This window comes from Miniopterus natalensis, chromosome 5, assembly GCF_054644295.1.
Source record: "Miniopterus natalensis isolate mMinNat1 chromosome 5, mMinNat1.hap1, whole genome shotgun sequence".
In the NCBI taxonomy this organism is placed as follows: Eukaryota; Metazoa; Chordata; class Mammalia; order Chiroptera; family Miniopteridae; genus Miniopterus; species Miniopterus natalensis.
The window spans coordinates 23,457,894-23,479,985 of record NC_142085.1 but is presented as its reverse complement, the minus strand read 5'-3'; the positions used below and the strand labels follow the sequence as shown (position 1 = coordinate 23,479,985).

At 41.3% G+C, this 22,092-nt stretch overlaps 1 pseudogene; it reads right to left on the bottom strand.

The window, feature by feature from the left end:
* Positions 1–7,136: 7,136 nt before the first annotated feature.
* Positions 7,137–7,393, bottom strand: LOC107525823 (cytochrome c oxidase subunit 6B1 pseudogene; annotated as a pseudogene).
* Positions 7,394–22,092: the final 14,699 nt, after the last annotated feature.

Below are 22,092 nucleotides of genomic sequence, written 5' to 3'. Positions count from 1 at the left end.
GCAGTTGGATTTTGAAAAACAAAACAAACTATTCAAATGGTTAAACATGAGCTATATGGAAATATAACTGGGTTTTCATTAATCTCATCCTCTCCCACCTTGTGTAGAAAGGTTGTTGCTAGAATTACAATATTTATATTTAAAATATTTTATTCGAACTGTGAAAAGTGGTTCATATAGTTCACTTTGTGGAACAATTTTGTATCATTGCCCCTTATGAAAAGGTCAGTCTCTGTGTATCAAATGGTAACACTCAGATAAAGGCTAAAACACCTAATTAAATACAAGACATTATTAATAAAATGAAAAAAACACTGGGCTGTTTGTTCACCTCACACAGAGCATGAGGCGCTTCCCCAAGTGCAGAGCAGATCTAAAGGCAACTGCTCCCCGGACTTCTTGTCCACCCAGGCCGGAAAATAAAGCTGAGCGAGAAACTAGTTAATGGAGCGAGTCCAATCACTGAGCTCTTAAATTATCAATGTATAAACCTAGATCATCTTTTATTCTTGCCAGCATCATTGGTAAAATAAACTTTTCATATTTAATAAATTATTTTAGCTACAACTTACAAAGCTTATGTGAGGTGACTATAACATCTTTTAGTTTGGTATAAATGTATATTCTCATGCAACTGAGAAGCCTGTAGTATATTGTTAATTTTGAAAGAAAAAAAGGTGATTTATTATGGATTACAGATCATAAATGGCAAATAGACATAATTCCTTGATGCACACTAATAGATGTGTTCCCCGTTGAAGCCCTAGAAGTATTATAAGTGGAGGACCTAAGGCTTAGAATGAAATAAGAATCAATCAGTTGTGACATTTTATCACAGAGGAATGAAGAGAGATGCTGAACATAGAGGCTTTTTCATCTATCGGATCTTGATAAGATAGGTGGTGCAAAAACTTGGCAGTGGCTTTCTAGAAGTAAAACTGGAGACATGTTAGAGCTGGAAAAACCATTTCAAATAACCATTTAATGTATTTTCTACATTGTTTATCTGAAGGCTGAAAATACACACATCTGGGCTTACCAGGTTCCTGGGTACATTGCAGTTCTACCTTTTGCTTCAACAATTATGTCAATAAATAAAGACCAATATGAATTTGGCATGCCGGAATTTCTGACATAACAAATTGGAACATAAGGAGCATGGGACATAAGGGTTGGTGAAAGATTTATATCCTGGAACCTCCTGCTCTGACAATTGAAAGATGTGAAAATATACAGAATTGAAGCATTGTATGTCACCTTTCATGTATAAGTGAAATATACTCTTGAACCCAACTATTGAAGCAGTTGCTCCTAAAAAACTTCACAGTTTCTCCATGTTGCCCAACTGGAAAATTGGGCAACACGGAGAGTTTAAAACTTCATTATGTTTTAAACTTACGTTCAATTACACTTCTCGGTCTTAAGATCTAACCCTGTACTTCCTTTTATTTTTCTGTAAGAAAAAGACTTGTTATTTTTGTAATGCCAGAGCCCTGTGATTAAATAAAAGTTTCAGTTCAGTGTATCAGACAAATAGCACGTTACCCAGCTGCTGACGCAGTGAAACTCCAGCTCTCTTTTTCTGAGTGGGCCAGAGGCCTGATGTGAAAGTCTCCAAGAAGCCAGACTAATGTAGCCTGTCCATTTTTCGCTAGGCTCTTGGTACCTGGTTGTCATCCCTGACGCTCTAGTTGTTTTCAGTGGCATTGAATGAGTTTTAGTTTTACTCCCTGTGTTGTAAGAATGGTTGTGAATAGAAAGCCAGTGATGGTACAGATTAATATAATTCTGAACATGGATTAGATGGTAGTGGAATGTTGTGGGTGTGGGGGTGTAATTGAGGTAATAAGGAAGTGAGCCTGTACTGAATGGCTCTATGATTCAAGGCAGAGCAGCAAGCATAGTAAGTGTATTTTATAAATGTAGATAGAGATTTGCATGTAGATAGAGGTTTACTTGAAAATATGTGTTAAAATGTCAATTTTTTGCTGGTTATCCTGACCAAATATCTTCAGAATTCATCCAAGTTGTTAGATAAAAGAAACAAAAATCACTTCATTTCATTAATATTTCCCTGTGTTTCAAAGAAACGAACTTCTCTAATCGTCTCTGAATCCTTCTCTGAATAAATGTTCTCTGAATGAGTTAGGTCCCCATCCCGGCCACTGATGACTCTGTTCTCTAGCACGACACAGCCTTAAAAGGAATTGTTTTTCAGTATCTCTTTTCATGCCAGTCAAAACTATAGCACAGTTTCCTAAATACTCCTCCATGGTAATAATGAGAATGAAAGTTTCTAAAATATTAAAGATTTACCCTTCAGCACATTCAGAGGGTAAAGATCATTTTAATTTCCCTCTCAGGGAATTTGAAATAAAATACTTGTCTTGGACACTCCTAAAAAACATATTTTGGGAAAATTTTCTTTGTTTGCTTAAAACAGTCTGGTACTATATAAGGAACAACAAATTAAAATGTATGAAGTGTTTATAACCTCATCACTATTAATAAAGCTACATTCACAAAGAGTTTGTCAGCAGTCAAATGTGGGCAGTTTTGAAGTGTCTTTTTGTGATGACTGTGGTGGGGTTTTTTTCTCTCTATTTAGTTTTCATGTTGATTCCCTAACAAGACACAACAACAACAACAACAAATGAAATGACAAATATTGAAAAGCTGCTCCAATTGCTGAAAGACAAATGAAAGAAAAGGTGTAAACATCAATAGTGATTTGCTTTATAACTTGGACAAAAACCAATTCAGACTGAAGCCTAGTCTGGTCCAGATCAGCCCTGACCACTTAGAAGTCATACATAAATCAAGTGTGGTTTCTAGTCTCGTTTGCACCCTGACCACAGCCAGCCTGGCACAGATTCAGGTCCATCATCATTTGCAAGGAGACTACTTTTTAGGAGATGACATTGTACAGACAAACCCCCACAGCCTTTCTCTCCCACCTCACCTTCCAAACGAGCAAATGACATGTAACCAAGGTAAAAATTCTCAGCCTTTGATCTGATTTAGTAGTTAAATAATAACATTTAGTTGAGGCCGTCTTTGTCATTTCTAGAAAATCCTAAATGGCAGCCATAGTCTTTCTTAAACTTCTCCAAGTCTTGCAACCATTTAAAGAGATGAAGGTGCCCCCCCAAACAGAAACCAGGAGGTGCCGCATTCCCAGTTTTGAGCACGCCTGCCAGCTGCCCCAGAGTTCCTTTGTGTTTTCTCGGAGTTCCCACGTAGCTCCAAGCTTCACTGGAGGTTTGAACTCCCTCCCACATGTCCACATAATCTATCCATCCAATTCGTGACGCGTGTGAAATTACCTAGTGGCACTAATTACCTCCATGGCACTCTAGTACGTATCAAAGGAATAACTGTTTTGCACATACTGTATTTGGCAAGCTTGGTAGACAGGCTAGAGACTAAAAGTAGCCAAACCCGCCTGCAGGCTTTCCTCTCATCAGGGTGTCAAGGAAGTGCATGAGAAAGTCCATTTCAGGAGGAACAGGCCTTGAAGGAGAGGGCAATTCCAGCACCTGGCACCTAGGAACACCCTACTCAGTCCCTCTGTTTTCCTTTCTAGACACAGGCACAGGTTGGTTTACGAACCTGGCTGCAAGCTGCGTTACTCCTAGGCCAACACCAATCTTCCGCCCGTTTGAGACCAGACATGCTCCTTAAGGATGGTGAGAAAGGGAAGCACTTTCCCCAGCCTTAGGTGAATTAGCCTCTGATTACCCTAAAAAGCCTGTATGGCTCCTTTCCTGATCTTTTTCTGGGAAGCGTCTTAAGAAGCCAATTGACTCATCCTGGAGAAACTACCAGTCAGACTTTGCCTTGATATTCAATCATAGCTATGGAAGTGATTGCAATCTTCAAAAAAGAAAGCCTTTTTGAAAATTACTGCTATTTAGCCTAGAAGGGGTGATATATTAAAATGGAAGAAGCAAGATGTTGATGATAGTAATGATATTTTTCTTCACTCTTATCCCCACCGTTGCAACCTGTATCCAAAGGAGGGAAGTGTCCAGTGATATAAATGGAGACCTCATGCCTTTTTCATCGGGCTGTTTTTACTTTGTGCTCACATATAGGTTATCATCATAGGCTCTACCTTCAGAAACTCTGTCTCTCTCCATCTTCAGGATCTCTCTAGCCTCAATTAGAGGGGGAAACTGAGCAGGATCTGTTTTTGGTGGACCAGGTATAGAAGACGTCTATGTCAGTTCCACCCACAACACTTTGACCAGCACTAAGCATATGGCTTTGCCTGGATGCAAAGGAGCTGGGGAAAAAGAAAAGTTTTCTTTTAGCATTTTCTCTGTATGGCTCTCATCTTCCTCTGTGGTTGTCCAGGGAGCAAGGAGCTTCCCGGCCAACTGCCTCCCCTCAACCACACCCCTCTGAATCGCCTCAAACCATAGCAAGTGCTTTCCCTTCCCCACTTCGTTGAGTCATAAGACTTTCGCTCAGCTCCCTATTATATCTTGCTTATTCCCCTCTGAAGAACAAGCCCAGACAACTCTTGCAGCCTTTTCTCAATTCAGAGCCCTTGCAGGACTACAGCATACTTAAATGTATTCTGTAAACCTTGAGTGTTTGCATAAATCTGATTCCAACAAGTCATCAAGGAAATCTGTCTAATATTAGAGCCACCCCTCTGATCCTGCCCTTCCTGGGTCTCTTGTCCCTCTACTTCTAAAATACTCTAAACTCTTCTTGATTTTTACCTCAACTAAACAATATTGACTGTAAATTGTACATCTGTGGCTTAATTCCTCTCCAGCCTAACAAGGCATTTCCCAGTACATGATAGTTTGGGGAGAAGAGAACATTATATAGAGTTTAGGTTTTAAAAGAGGAAATACATGCATCTGTTCTTAATCACCATTAGAAGAGAAGCTTCCTCTGGGAGAGGGAGAAGGAAATTGAAATGGTTGTAATCTGTCCCCCAAGCTTTCTTCCCCAACCTTTATGAAGTCTTTCCATTTATAGCAGAGTTCCAAGTTGAGAAACATTTTAACCTATCACAATTCCACATACAAGTAACAAAGGAAATTTTGTATGCAAAAAGAATTCTTTTCTTGTTTAGCAAAAGATAATTGGACATAACCGTGCACCAAGCACCCTGCTGGAATACCCTGGCGACAGTGATGACCAGAAGCCCCACCCCCAAACCCAGGGAGACTCTGATGCCTGAAGAACACTCATTTATCATTTAGATCTCTACACAGTGCAAGTAAATTAACAAGCACTTACTTCTTGCCAAGTTTTGGCTCCATGGGTCCTGTGGGGCAGAGAAAGGGAAACCCAACTTAAAGCTTGCCCCCAAGGAGCCCAGAAGTGGGGAAAGTTTTCTACTTGGCTATAATTGGAGATTGTCCCCTTATTTGTTAGTCCCATGCTCCTAATCATGCTCTTTCTCTGCCCTGCTCTGTGCTCTGGGAGGCTGACCGCCCAAGGATTGCATCATCCAAGCTCAGACTCTTTGGCCCATAGGTTGTATTTATCTCATGGGCGGCATCCAAAGATCAGAGGGCAGAAGAGAGCGGTTGTGGTATTTCCTGTCTTTTCGGAGCTTCAGTGCGGTGCTTCTGGCCATGGCTGCCCCTCTGCAACCACAGAACCTGCCAGGCTCCCACTCACCCACATCAGAGCTTCCCGCTTCTGGATATTTTCTTGCTGGTTTGTTTATGTTCTGCCATCACTTGTGGAATACGTTCGTTAAGGGTGAAGACCTTGTCTGTCTTGTTCACTGCTATACCTCCTGTGTCTAGACTAATACCTATATGCAGCAGAGGACCAATACTTTTGTTGAGGAAGAAAATGAATGAATGAATGAAAAAATGAAACCATCATGACTTACTGCTTGCTAGATTACTATTTCAATATTATTCATGCATTTAGTCAATAAATACTTATTGCACATCTACTATATTCAAAGCACTTTCTTTTACCCCAAGAAGAGGTGAACACAATCAAGTACACAACCACGATAACTAGGATTTCTCCAAACCAGCTGGAAGCCCAAATTTCAATTGCTAAGAAACATTACAGGTGGAGAGGATTATCCAACCCAACCTTTACTGTACTTTTTAAAAAATCTCTGAGATTAATAATATTTTGTAGTTATTTTTCATTAATTATTTTTAATTTGCATGCCTTCTGTAATTGACACATCTTCAAAAGTAGGTTGGGACTAATTTCAGCATTTAGCTGGCAAGTGCTTATTTAATGTATTTATTCAAAACTAAATATTTAGTATAAATACTTAAAGTAGTATATTTAGTTATATATGTATACATACAAACATTTGATAGAATATTTTTTTCAAAATTTATATATATATACATATATATACACACACACACATACACACACAAACACAGAGACAGAGAGCACTGGAACACCAGCTAAACGTTGAAACTATTCCTATACATTGTTTTCTATATACATATATATAGTTTTGTATATATCTAGTTATATAGTTATGGCTAAATGTGTCCCCTCAAAATTCACATGTTGAAACCCTCATGTGATGGTATTTGGAAGTGGGACCTTTGGGAGGGCATTAGGTGGGATCACTGTCCTTATAAGAAGAGGAAGAGAGTTAGCTCTCTTCACCATGCGAGGATACAAATGTGAAGATGGTCATCTATAAACCAGAAGGAGTGCCTTCACCCAGACCTTGGGCCATGCTGGTGCCTGATCTCAGACCTCCCGGCCTCCAGAACTGTGAGAAATAAATGGTGGTTGTTTAGGCCACCTGGTCTTTGGTATTTTGTTACAGCAGCCCCAGCCTGAGCAGACTAAGAGAGAGATGGAGATGGAGATGGAGATGGAGATGGAGATGGAGATGGAGATGGAGATGGAGATGGAGATGGAGATGATGGAGATGGAGACAGAGAAATAGATATAGATCTTCCCCTTCCTTCCTTCCTTCCTTCCTTCCTTCCTTCCTTCCTTCCTTCCTTCCTTCCTTCCTTCCTTCCTTCCCCCCCCCTCACTTTTCCAACAAGTATCTATTATGAGTTAAGCCATGATTCAGGATCCCAGAGTGGGATGTACCCAGGTCCCCCTTCACCTCCCTGGGAGAAGGGTGGAGGACAGGAGAGAGGAGGGATGGAGCCAGTTCAGATATTCCCAAGAAATGAGCCTTCTGCCCTGCAGTCATCCCAGGCCCACACCCAGGCAGGATATGGGGCAGAGGGACTTGTACACACATCAGTACCATTTGTACATGGAGACATCACTGCTTTCAGTGGTCATTGCCTCCTCCACAGCGGTGGGAGTTCTGCCAACTGTTCCTGGTCTGGTTCTGGTTGGAGAAGCGACTGTCATAAGGGGCAGTCTGGCAGTCCTTGATTGGGGTCTTGATGTCTTCTGCCATGTTGCTGACTCCTAAAGACGTCCGTGAAACAGCTTGCAGCTCCATGTGACGCTCAGCAAAGACCAGACGTGGACATTTCTGTATCTCTATCTCACTTTGCTATATGCTTGCATTCTGAGGTTAATAGCCATTCTGATTCCATCACCTTACCTTCCATGAATGCTAAACAAGTTAACAGGTAACCTAAACAAGTTAATAGGTAGTGTTCATTTCTTTAAATATTTCTTGAGAGTAGCTATGGTCCTAGCCACAAGGAGAAACCTGAGAAAGTGGAGCCTACTCATTGACACCCAGAAGCCTTTTTCTGATTCAGGAATAAGAGACAGACAGAGGGACTCCTGGGAGCAGGTCACCCGGAGCTTGAACCTGGGTACCCTTCAGAACCCCCAGACTGGCCTGCATTGATGGTTCTCTTGTTTTCCTGGGTAAAGATACTGAGGACAAGTTGCTCATGACAGAGTCCTGGGTAATGGACAGTAAAGATCTGAACCTGAGTCTGCCAGAGATACAGGAGACTAAGATGTTATAAAAAATAAATAAAGTTGGCAAATTCAGCTAAAAGAAGGACCAGCCCACACTTCAGAGGTGCTCCACAGAGGCACACTTCTGAAGGTGATGCAGTGGACTGGGAGCCTTGTGCTGACTTGGCTTGGGAGCCTGTGTGCAAGGAGGCAGGGCCATTGGAGGAGAGTCTCCCCATCAAGGAATGCTTGGACTGAATGGGGACAAACTGGCTTCACTGAAAATCCATGACATGTTAAGATATTGTCAGTTCCCCTGAATTTCTCCTGAATTCTTCCAGTTGAAATCCAGCTCAATGAGGCAGTGCCTTTGGTGAAGCCCTTCAGTCCCCTGTCCCTGCCTGGAGGTGAGGTTCAAGAACTTCAAGTGATGTTTCAGATATTGCCTAAACTCTATCACTAATATGTGATTAAACTTTACAGAAAACCAACTGAGGAGGTAATTTAGAACTAGAGGGAAATCTTCCTAAAATGCAGGAAAGCAGCAGCAGTATAAATCAGAAGCACAACTCCACCAGGAAGATGGCTCAAGACCTAGAGAGAGAATTGCAACGAACAACTTCCCCCTGTGAAAGCTGGACTGATTGTGTCCCGTGGGAAATAAAATCTCAAGGAAACTTGGTTGGCAGCTTTGTCAACTGAGAGAAAGCTCAACAAGCTAAGAAAAAGAAAAAAAAAGGCCACAACAGGCAAAAACTGGCTATAGCAGAGTTTAAATTCCACTTTTCCCAAGCGGCCCTATAATGGGCGGATTAATGTCCACGCCCTAATGTCTGGACTTTGTGCACATATTATGTTACATGGAAAGAGGGATTTCACAGATGTAATTAAGGTTATGGATCTTGAGGTGAGGAGAGTGTCCTAGATTAACCAGGCGAACCCAGTCTAATCACTTGAGCCTTTGAAAGCAAAGAAATTTCTCCAGCTGGAGACAGAGAGTGAGAGAGCAGAAGATAAAGTCAGTGAGCTTCCGAGTGTTAGAAGGATTCACTGCACTGTTGCTGGCTCTGAGATGCAAGTATCCACATGCAAAGACGGGAGAAAGGCCCCTAAAAGCCACAGCCAGCCCTCAGTTGACAGTTAGCAAGGAAACATGGACATCAGTCCTACAACTGCAAGGAACTGGATTTTGCTAACAACCTAAAGGAGCATGGAATGAGCCTCCCCTTGTTCATCCAGTCAACACTTGGATGACAGCCTTGTGAAACCTGGAGCACAGAAACCAGCCGAGCTCACCCAGACTTCTAACCTCCAGAACTATAGGATTATAAATGTGTGTTGTTTTAAGGCACTGAGTTGAGGGAATTTGTCCAACAGCACTAAGTTTAGCTGGTGGTAGTGAGTTGGAAGACTGGGATTTTACCTTGGTCCAGCATTTTTTAAACAAGTGATTTGGACCTCAGTTCCTGTAAAAATGGCAATTAATCAAAATCTGCTTACTTCATAGGACAATTGTAAAGATTAAATGAGATCATGTATGTGAAAACTGTAAATTAATCTAGGTTGCAACATTCTTATACTGAATTGCCTGTGGCCAATAGTAGTTAATAACTACTATGTGTTAAACGAGCAGATGAATCAGAGTAATAAAAATCTGTGATTCCTTGGAGTTCCATAGGACCTTTCTTCTGAAGCTTAGCACACTTGTTCCCTCTTTGGCCTTCTGATGTCTTTCCAGGATAAAATGGGGCTGTTACCCCAGACTGGCAGAAGGACAACCATGAAGTAAGAAAGCCCGGGCTCCACAGGGCTGAATCAGGGAGCTCCAGCTCCTAATCCAGGCCATTCCTTTACGCACACAGTGCACGCAGAGCCAAGTAGGAATGACACCCTGGCTTTTTCACAAATTATTTTCATAGCTGTCCAGAACAGATAAATATGTATTTATTCTAATTAGAAATGTTCAACAGTAAAGTTCATTATCTTTAATATTCAACTGGAAAAAAATCAGGCCTCTGAAATTTAAAAGCAGAAAGCACTACCTGACTGACCACCTCCCTTCCTTGTGCCCGGGGCTCCCATCTCCCTCCCAGTGGCTGGCACACCTGTGGGGTCTTCCTGCTGCTGGCTGCTCCTGCCATTCCAGGCACAGAATACCCCTCCCCATCCCCACCTTCCAGAACTCCTCCCATCCCTCAGCGCAGCTCAAAGGACAAGGCTCCCTGATCTCAGCCGCCAGAAATATCTGCCTCTCTTGAAGTTCAGCTTAGACTAGCCAGTAAGAACCTGGGCCCCAGGGCAGTCTGCCTGCATCTGAACCTCAGCCCTGCTACTTCCTAGCAACCTCTCTCGGCCTCCTGTCCCTTATCTGTAAGTGGGAGCCTGTGTGGCAAACATTAATAAGATAATGCACATGAAGCACGCTTAATGACAGATGGCAATACATATTAGCTGTCAAATTTTCTTCTGTTCCTACGCAGGTGTTTCATCCTGTACCAGGCCACCAGTTTCTGAGGATGGGAACTGGTCCACAGCACCCTCTGCCTATTGCAGAAGCATACATTCTAGCTCTGCCATTTATGAGCTCTGCAAGCTTGGCTTATCATATTTCTTTAGGTCTCAGTTCCTTGTGTGAAAAGTGGAGATAGGATAAAAATTAAAGCCAATAATATATATTAAAGCACATGGCATAGTGCTGGTCATATATTAAGCAATATATTTTAGCGGTTATTTGGTACTTAAGAGTCTTTATTGTAACTATACTAAGAGTTAAGGCTCTGATATGACAGTGTTCCTTAGGCAGTATTTTCTAACTTACACAGTTGAAATTCCAGCACCCGACTCTATTTTTAAAATTAACACATCGTATTTTTTGCTTGGTTTTCAGACAGTCCGAATATCCCAGTGATGACACTAAAGTAGAGGGAAAAATTATATGTTGCTTTGTTGACTTTTTTTTCTAATCAGGGGAAGATTATACATTGTTTGCTAATAAATTTACTTAGATTATTCACCACTGGGAAAAAGGCCACTCGTGGTGTGTGTCACACACACACTCTTGACTTAGTGCCTACTTACAGATGTAGCACTACTTGCAGAGTTCGAATGTGGGTGCAAGCATTTGACTCATTGTATGATTTTAATTGTAGTTGGCCCTGAGCAATAAATATCAAACTACTTAAAATCCACTTACCCTCCTTTTATTTTTTTCTTTATGTTTTATTGGGGCATTACATTGATTTTAAATTGTGTGTATAAGTAGGTTATATTATCTATCAAAGTCATTTTAGGATAGTTAAAGGAGTTTAAAATATTTTTTTTAGATTGGAAGTATTGGGAGTGATGGGATTGAAACCCTATTCTTTTTCCCTCCTGACCACCTCAACCATAGGAGCTGCTGGCCTACAGGAGCTTCCCAGAGCAGGCACTGGACTCTATTCCTCTTTCCTGGATCTCTCACACCCTCTCCCCTAAATGTGTGTTCTGAAAGCATGTAAGCAGACCTACAAATTGTCACTATCACTGATTTTATTGTATAAGAACATGATAAAAAATGAAACATTTAATTTTGAGAAAGCTGTGATATTTTCAATGAGTGGGCCTAGTTGGAGAAAATGGAAAATGATACTGCTTAAAGATGGTGTCCACGTGGCTTTGATCATTAAAAAAAAAAAAATCACAAGATCTATAACATACTCCAATAAAAAATCCCCTAGAACTGGACCCCAGAGGCCATCATAATTCAGTCCCATACTGGCAAAGGTGATCCTGCAACCTGGGACAAGTACATAGATCCAACTTTTGCATTTCCTGAATTGGACATAGAAAACACTGATGAAAAAAATGAAAAGTGAGGAAAATATTACATTTAGATCCAGATGGGTGTTTCCCAGGTAGAAAGCCAATAGAGTAATGATTAAAGTGAAGACTTTGCAGCCAGACTACCTGGGTTCATCTTAGCCCTGGCCCTCACCAACCTTGTGACCCTGTGCACATTTGACTTATCGCTGTCATTCGGGTTCCTTAGCTGTAAAGTGAACAGAGCAATAGTGCCTGCCTCTGCCTTGTAGGGAGGGTCCTTGTGAGAATGAAAAGACTTCTCTTCTGTTAAGCACCTAGAAGAGTGTTTGGCACATAAGAGTCACTCAATAAATGTTAGCTATTATTCCTCTTCTTCCTGGGAAATGCCCTTCCTTTGGCTCTACAGTGGGCCCATTGTAGCAGTGGAACGTTGCAGACTGACTTTAGCGGTGAGTATGTGCGAGTCTGCTGTACCCGGTACCTGGTGTTCTTTACAACCATGTCATCAAGTACCGATCAAATTAGAGGGGAAAGTGCTAGAGGAAAACAAAGACAGCAGAGAAGGACCTTCAACCCGCACAGGCTAAGACAAAAGCAGTTATGTGAACACGTTCAGACAATACAGCACTTTGTTATGTTTCATGAGTTCATAGCACCAAACAAGCAAATACAGTAGAACAATAGCTGACATATCAGGTTTTTCGGTCGTATTATCAGTTGCTGACCTTTTGCCAAGCTGCCCTTGGCATCGGCTCTGAATTCACGACAAAACACGGGAAAGTATTAAAATGATCACTTCCATTTGAGTGTAAGAGTCCAGATTATCTGAAAGATAAATCAAAATAAAACCAGAAGCTAGCCTGAGCATACCATGACGGGATGATTAAATTTGTTCCACTACTGAGGTATCTAAATAGAAGGGGAAGATGTTTGACAAACAAGAGTAGAGGGGAACATGCTACAGAATTTGAGCTTTTATTTTATGTCAATCCAAGGGTGGTCTATTAGTTTTCTAGGGCTGCCATACCAAATTACCACAAATTGGGTGCCTTAAAAGAATAGAAGTTTATTCTTTTACCCTTCTGCAGGCTAGAAGTCCAAAATCAAGGTGCTAGCAAGGTTGGCTCCTTCTAGAGGGTTCCAAGGGAGGGTCTGCTCCAGGTTTGTCTCCTAGCTTCTGGAAGCTACCAGCCATCGTTGGCTTTTCTTGGCCTGTAGCTACACCACTCCCATCTTTGCTTCTGTCTCCCTGCATGTCTGTGTTTGCACCTGGCATTCCCCTCTGTGTGTGTCCCTGTGTCCAAAATCCCACTGATAAAAACACTAGTCATGTTGGATTAGGGCCTACCCTAATGAACTCAACTTCCTTGATTACATATGCCAAGATCCTCTTTCCAAGTAAGGTGACATTCACAGGTCCCAGGAGTTAGGATTTCAAAATGTCTTTTGGGAGGTCACAATTGGACCAATAACAGGCGGTGAACTGGGTAACTGCTGAGAAGAATTCAGAGTTCAGCTCTGCCCGTTGGCGCGAACATCTTCATTCCTTAGATAAGGGTCGCAAACATGTTTAACCTTTGGACTTGACTCTTCCTGGGCTTTTTCACTCAAGCTCTGTTTTGGTGTTTTTCAGGGTTTTAGAAGTAAGGGCGCTTGCCTTGTCTTTTTGCTATTCACTCTTTATGCAGGCAAGTCACCCTGAAGAAAGTAAAACTACAAAGGTGGTTGAGTTGCTCATTGTTGCCAAAGAAGTGGGAGAAAGAAAGAATACGGGCCATCTGAGAGAAGTTACTCAACTCTTACCAGAGGCCTCTGTGTGCGAAGGACTTCACTAGATGGGAGGGGAAAACAGCAAATGGGGCCCCCCCTCTTTCTCTTTTTTTTAAATCATCACCCAAAGATATTTTTCCATTGCTTTTCAGAGAGAGTGGAAAGGAGAGAGAGTGAGAGAGAGAAACATAGATGTGAGAGACACACACACCCATCCCCCAATCGGGGCCAGGATCAAGGCTGCAACAGAGGTATGTGCCCCTGGCTGGAATCGAACCCAGGACCCTCCAGTCTGCAGGCTGATGCTCTAACCACTGAGCCAAACTGGCTAAGGCAGTGGGGTTGCTGTCTTTAAAGAAAACCTACAACAACACATTCCAGCCCCTCTGTGTCTTCAAAGAAGGCAGGCAGTTTGGCTTAAGGCTATTAACTTCCAAGGTTGCAAATGTAAGACCAGAGAGAAATGACAGTGATTTATAGTTCCATGCAGGCAAAACGGCCCCTCCTTTCCCCTATCCTTTAGGAAAAGACAATTAAAAATTAAAAATCACTTATGGGAACCATGAAACTTATTTTTTGTTTGTCTGTTCATTTATTTATACTCTAGGTCAGCAACCGTGGCCCACATCTCAAACCTGATTGCTGCCTGATTTGTGAATAAAGTTTTATTGGAACACAGCCGCACCTATTTGTTTTATTGTGTATCACTGCTTCCCACTACAATGGCAGAAATGAGTGTTGCCAGGAAGGCCTAAAATATTTACCATCTGGCCCTTAACAGAAAAAGTTTGCCAACCCTTTATTTAGATTTAGGGAGTTAGGAATGAAAAAAATGCCACAAGACACCAGACACCCTACACGTGGATTATCAGTAGCAACTTGCAGTGAGTCTCTTGGTTTTGCCATTTCTTTGACAAGCCTATGAGCTTAGTGGTAAAAGCTTGACATTGGCACCTCTTGATACAAACCAGATAGGGTTCAAAAAACTGCAAACCCCTAGTGATCATAAGAGTAGGGATGTCAAATAGTGCTATTAAGAATCAGAATCCCAGCCCAGCTGGCCTAGCTCAGTGGTTGAGCATTGACCTAGGATCCAGGAAATCAAGGTTTGATTCCTGGTCAGGGCACATGCCCTGGTTGCGGGCTCGATCCCCAGTAGGGGGCGTGCAGGAGGCAGCCAATCAATGACTCTCTCAACATTGATGTTTCTCTCTTTCTCTCTCGGAAATCAATAAAGATATATTTTTTCAAAAAAGAATCAGAATCCCAGAATTGATCTAAAAGTGAATTACAGTCTAGTGTATCCTTAGGTTTGGAGCAGGAGATAAAATCTGAAATCTGACATGACTGCTGCTGTCTTTCTTGCACTTTGTTCCTTTCAATGCCTGAGTCACCAAGCATGGAAGAGGATACCCAAATACTGCTGGAGACCTCTTCACAGGGTCCTCCCAGGGCACCCCAGACACCAGTGCTCCATAAAAAGCACCTGCCATGTTCCCAGGGCTGAGGCCTCTCTGCAGGCTTCTGTATCCAGTTCCCAGGCCTCTGGCTTTAATCTGGCAGGCCCATATTTTCAACTCAAACTGCCTTTCTGGCCTGCCCCTACGGATGAACGCTTCCGTTGAACTGTCTGCCTGGCTTCCCATCAGATCACCTTTGAATAATCCAGGCTCTGTGGCATCAGTGCCAGACTTGATCAGTCCCTGTCTGCTCTGACCTCAGCATTTCTCCCCTAAGGGCACCATGCCCAGTCTCCACCGCTAAACCACAGGGACTTCTAAGTAATATGTTCACTGTTCCCTCTTTGTTGAATCTCTCTTTCCATGACTGCTTCGTCTTAGAACATAACCCCAAAAGTCTGCTAATCCTTAATGTCCTAAGACAATAAATAAATCAGCAAATAGGCAACTACTTAGAAGTGTACCTGGCTGTAACAAACACCTAATACATGTTAGCTATTATTTTGTCAAGGTGTAAGCCAGTGATTACAGTTTCTTCAGTGCTATATGGTATTCAGAGAGTTTCTGGAACCAAGAGCATCTATTTCTAAGAACAGGTTTCATCTTCAGGTCGATAAAACTCTAGTCTTATCTAGCATCTCTTTTGAATAGTTCTCAATTCCTGCTTTCAGGTGAATAAGAAAGGCTTGGGAAATGTGCTTTTAAGGCAAAAATACCTTCTCATCCTTCTAAGGATTACAGGTTATCTCATATCCTTTGTTTTTCTTATTTTATTTTTAAGCCACAGAAACTCAGTTTGGCCAACAGACAGGTGATCCTTGAGCCTTCACAAGCTTTGCCTAAAACCGAAGCATTTTTTTCATCTTCTTAACAGAATGCCTTTTATAATTTTGCATGTGGGGAGAATTACTTTTCCACAAATACAAGCCAATAAGAACTGTAACAGTGAGAGCTAGCATATTTATCCAGCATAACTGCAGTCCCCCACAGCAAGGATCATCTATTTTCACGGGCTGCTATATTATCATGATTAAGATGGACTGACTATTTACTGCTCATTTCTTGAGTCTCAGGCCTCTCCACTGCTGGTTTCTTGCCCTTTGAGTTCTGCAACTGGCCCTGGGAGACAGGGCTTCAGGGAGTGTGATAGAAATCAGGAAGCAAAGATGCCGGTTCCCCAGCAACAGCCACACGGGGAACGGGCCTGTTTCAAAGATCACTTGGGACAAACACATGCTGTACTGTTCCTGACACCACCTGCCAGGTGTCTGCTCCGGAAGTCGCAGTGTGGGACACATAATAGTGAATGGGCCTGCAGGGACCAGACCGATAATGTGGGAGCCACTGGGAATTTCAGACGGTGGGCATGGTTCCAGATATGAGACAACCTGTAATCCTTAGAGTCGGATCTCAGTTAGTACATCTTTGGCTGGTGTCTTTGGATGGAACAAAGGAAAAAATAACAAGGAGAGGAAAAATAAAACCATGCATGGAGAATTGTGGCAAATATATTCCCAAACATTCACGCTCCATTCGACAGAGCACACAAAGAAAAGACCTTAGATTTTGAAAAATACTGTTTCATGTGAGTAATACTTCCTGGACTTTTCAACAAAAACATCGTTGCTCTAGAGACCAGTCTGGCATCCTAATTTCTATGATACAACAGGCTCCAACTTGGTCTGGCAGTAAGGGGAAAAGGTGAAGGTTTTTAAAAAAATTTCCCCAGCTTCCTTCAGTGCCCCACACCCCATTTCATTGTGGTAAAGCCCTTGACTCCCACCACCAGGAGCCCGTAACTGCTTTAGGTCCCCCGTGCCTAAGACCTGGTGAACGCACAGTGGTCAGTGGTCATGGTCCATGTCCTCAAGGCTCTGCTTCTGCCCTGGGACCGTGGGTGGTACTAGTTCATACTGTTCATGGTGTAGACAAAAGGCTTTGATTAGACAGGCTGATGGCACACAGCTGTGTAGCTCAGTACTTTCTCTGGGCCTCAGTTTCTATGTATAAAAGGAGTATTTCTTCCCTAATACGGTTGTTGACAGGATCCAATGAGACAACAAATGCAAAGCTCCAGGCTGGGGACAGGCACACAGAAGGCTCCACCCCAAGGATCCTGGCCTCCTTCCTTCCCTTCGTCCAGGTAACTAAGTACTTGTCTCTTAGAGTTACTGTAAGTGGGTCCAGAAATGCATGGAATTTAAGGGTGAGCTTACAAGGCAGAGAGAAGTGGGCAGAGGGTAGAGGGCTTTTGCTCAGAGGGGACTCCTGTGCCCTCCCTTCCCACTGCATCAGCCGAATGTGCTCTCATACACCTACTGTGGACTCAGGTCCTCGGAGAGGGTCAGGAAGCCATTCAGCAGAAAGGCTGGAGGAGGTGAGCAGTAGAACTCAGCACAATTCTGCATAAAGATCAAGGCTGAAATTCTACAGATAATTTTTTTTTTTATCCTTACCTGAGGATATTTTTCCCATTGCTTTTCAGAGAATAGAGGTGGGGGCGGGGTTAGAGAGAGAGACATCTATGTTAGAGAGACACATCAATTGATTGCCTCGAGCATGCAGCAAGGGCTGGGGGTTGAACCCACAACGAGGTACGTGCCCTTGGCCAAAATGGAACCCGGGACCCTTCAGTCCATGGGCCGATGCTCTAACCACTGAGACACACCAGCCAGGAATCTACAGATAAAATTTTATTGTGAAAGAAAGATGTGTGTGGTAATGGGAGTTGCAATTTGATGAAGTTAGGATTAACTACTGTCTTAACTGATTTTTAATATACTGGGTTGAAAGAAAGTTTAAAGTCACTCTTATTATTAAATGCTTAGCCAATTCAGAGTTCTTTGGGTAAACAAAAATATCTTTTAAAAACATTACTTTTTTTAGAGCTTATAATAAATCTATTTGACTCTTTGCTAGCAAAAACTTTAAATCCATCATTCATCAAAATTAATTTTGCTCATTCGATAACTTTTAATTCCAAGAAATAGCTTATTAAGCTTTAACCATACAGGTTAAACAGCCAAATCCAGACAGTGAACATGGGTAAGCATAGCTGGTGATGTGGCTGGGAAATTCATTCTCTGAAATATCTTAGAAAATAAAGTCTGATTGTTAACGTGAGGATAGCAATACATGCGCACAGTATTGTGTCAATCTTTAGTTTGTTTTAATTTCTAAATTTAACTCATTAGTTAATTAGTTATTCCCATACCATTTTCCATAAAGAATAAAAGGCCACTTAGAAGGTTTTATAAAATATAGCTTGATAATATAAGTTACACATGGGTGAAAAAAGTGGAAAACAAAGATAAGTACATAGAATTCAACAAAAAATTATGTTTTATATTTGTCACTTTGGTACCAACTTTTTAACCAGATGAGGAATAGCTTGACTTTTTATAAATATAAAATGTGTAACCTTTTACTCTTTCCAGTTTAAGCTTTGCCTATTTGAAGGACATTGGAAAGTATTCTAGTGTGCATCTCAGAATTTTCTAATGAGTCTTCTTAGCTTCAAAATCAAATCTGATTGTAAAGTTAAATTACTATTTTTCTACCAGATCACTTGAAAATAAAAACTGTCATATCATTAGAAAATCCTGCAAGAACTCAAATCTCCCCAATAGTCTGAACTCCTAGCAAGTGATAGGATTTTCTTTTCCAAAGACTGATACAGAGATACATCTACATTTATATTTTTTAAGATGGAAAATTTTTGTATTTTTTAAGATGGAAAATTGGCCTGGCCGGGCGTGGCTCAGCGGTTGAGCGTCGACCTAGGATCCAGGCGATCGGGGTTCAGTTCCCGGTCAGGGCACATGCCCGGGTTGCGGGCTTGATCAATGACTCTCTCATCATTGATGTTTCTCTCTCTCTCTCCCTCTCCTTCCCTCTCTCTGAAATCAATAAAGATATGTTTAAAAAAAAAAAGATGGAAAATTGTTTGCAAGTTTCTGTTTATAGGCTTCTAAGGCCTCACGCATATCCTGACACTCCACTTAATAAACTATTTTAGTATTTACAAGATTCCCCAAATAAAGCTTTTAGTTTTATCAGCTATGTGGTATTGGCCCCAACAAAAGCAGTCACCTTGCAAATTTCAGAAACACATAGCTCTTAGGTGGATTTAGCACTCACAACCTTAGACTGTCTAAGCCTTACTTTTAAGTATTCTGTCCCATATTCTATACTACTGAATCATCAAAATATTCCCCAAATTCCAGTGATTTGGCAAAAATATGTATTATACATAATGCATATTAAACCATTTACCAGTAGATAACTGAAGCTTAATCCTTTCAGGGAAAAGGCATAAACACACAACCCTCAGAATTAAACCTCTGAGAGCTGAAGAAGCTGGGTATTCATTCATCTACTTTCTTTAGCCATTGATTAAGAGCTGCTTCTGCAGCATTAATTGCTGGGCACTTCTGTCCTTTGAACCTTCCAAAGTGAGCAGAGCAGCCTTCATGGTTTGGTGGAAAAAGCTCCTTGGCACAGAGAGGCAGCTACTGACTGCCACTGGAAGGCAGGCTAACCATAATGAAGGCACAAAAGACAGGGCTGGGCACCCATGGCATCTGGGCATGCACTCTCTCTTTGCCATTTATACTGTGAGGAAACTGTAGAATTTCCAACCCTCTGGGTGTTGCTGATTGCATCCACAGAGTGTCTTCTGACCCCTGCGTTTCCTGTGCTCTCACCCTCCGGTGGTTTGTTATAGACTTGGTTACTTAACAGTTTTGATACTTTAGCAAGAAGACGTCTTTGATGATACTGACGAGACTTTTCGTTAGCAGGTATGTAATGCCCCGCTGTCTCTCTTTGTGTGATGTTAGAAATTTAGCTGGAGTGCATTATTTCATTAGTGTGCAAATGTTCTAATTCTCATTCCTTATTCATTTATTGGCAGGAATACTTCTATGAGAGAGAAACTTCCCTTCATGAACTATTTGGTTCCTCTGTGGTACTCTTACTGCAAGAAAGGGAGGATAAATGCTTTATCTTTTTCTTGTGCTTACCACTTCTCACAGTCCTCTCCAGGGGACCATGAGGTCTTTATTTCTTGTGAACTCATAGATTTAAACATATCTATTGCTCAGATTTTTCCATTTTTGGCCAGTGAAAACCCATTCAAACTGGCTTCTGAGTCCTTTTTGTCACTACTTTGGTGGTCATTGAAAAGTTCCTGTTTTATTATTTCACAATTTGTTCCAGGACCTTCTTGAATTTTTCCTACCCCAGTATTGAAATTAGCTGTGGGGTGTGTGTGTGTGTGTGTGTGTGTGTGTGTGTGTGTGTGTTTTCCAAGAAGCTGGGTTCCTTGTAGTAGGACATAGTATTAGAGACCACAGTCTGGGTGCTATGGGAGCTCATTGCCACCAGGCTGGTCATTGTTTCTAGGCCTTGTTGGTGGGTAAAGCTAAGAAACAAGTTTTTAGGTATATGTGGGTTTTTTTAAGAGAAATCCTCCCTTCCTTCCTCCCTCCCTCCCTCCCTCCCTCCCTTCTTTCCTTGAATTACATTGTTGACCACTTTATTTTCAACCACAGCAGAGCAGCTGCCCTGTTTTCTGGCTAATAATGGTCTCAAGTTCCTGAACAGAGAAGCAGGCAGAAGCCTCTCTCAACCTCCAGCAATGCTTTCTGTGTCGGGGAAAGCTCTGTCCGCTCCTAACAGGCCTTCCCAGTGGAGCTCCACAAGATTTCCACTTAATGATATTTCCTCTTAGAATACTGGCTGTCGCTCAAGAGTCATTTCCAGTGTCACTGTAGTGCAGGATCATCACTTTTCAGTGTCTGGAGGAGATCATGGATGTATAAAATTAGAAAAGTTTGCATTAGAATACATTCCATTTTAAACTGGAAGTCAACTTGTCATTTTTGAATATTCCCTGTTATTTGATAATATAATTTTAAGTTAACTTTGCATTATAAAGGTTTATCTCAAAAAGAACTTAGCTGAATATGACAGAAAAAGCTGTATATCACAGATGATAACATTTACTAATAGATTTTTATTCTATGAATGTAACTATTTCAGAACTAAAGAAAATACATGACTTTCTCCTTTCACTTTTGGGTATTTTTGTATTAAGAACTTATGTACTTTTAAGAACATTTACATTTTTATTTTAAGAATTTCGGATGAATTGGAAGTTTCAACAATAACTCAATTCCATTACTCTGATATTTGCAAAAAATTAGGGGGAAACCTAGTTATTGAGCAAACTGAGTTCTTCAAACAATACAAGTGACTTTAAAATGGGTAGATGACAATTCAACTCTTCCATTAACCAGTAAATGTAGTTTATTAAATTTTTATTTCTTCTCATATATTTTTATTCTTTCCAAAAGAAGTACATTCATTAACATCCCTTAACTTGTCATCTTTAGAGGATATTTCTATTAAAAACATTTAAAGAGATTCCTCAGACAAAATTTTCCAATTTGCAGCCCAGAAAATACTGTCAGTATTCCTAAAGGCCATAAATTAAAATTCCCCCATACTTCAAATAGGAAAATTGAGTCTCCAGATCACAAAATATGAGAAAGAAAAAAATAGAGAAAGAAGCCTGTATAAGCCAGATTCATCAAATGTAAACATTTACTTTCCCAATCTTTCTTCATCTCTGTCTTCATGTGTGCACGCGCTTACACATACATGGATTACAGGAATAAGAACATTCTCCTACACAATCATATGGCAGTTTTCAAAATTAGAAATTTAACATGGATACAATAATCATTATTTTATCAGTCTATTCCCATTCTTCCAATTTTTCTAATGCCTTTGATAGCAACCCAGGAACCATCACGGGACCATGAATTGCACTTCACTCTCATGCCTCTTTAGTCTCCTCTAGTGTGGAGTAGTTCCTCAGCCTTTCTTTGTCTTGACATCAACAGTTTTGAAAAGTACAGAGTGGTTGTAGGATCGGAACTAGCTTCTACTCTTCTCAACCCCTTCTGGAGTTGGCTGTGCCTTTGCAGATGAACCTTCTCTGTGCCTTTCCAACCTTCCAGAATCTATTCCTTAAGGGTGAGTAAACTCAACAAGCCATTTTCATGAATCTTTATGTGTTGCAGCTGAATCCACATGCACATACAAAGACTTAAGGCAAATGTAAAAATAGTTGTGGCTGATGTAGCTAGTCCGTACAGAGTGCTTACCCTTTTCCATACGTTTAATCCTCACAACAATG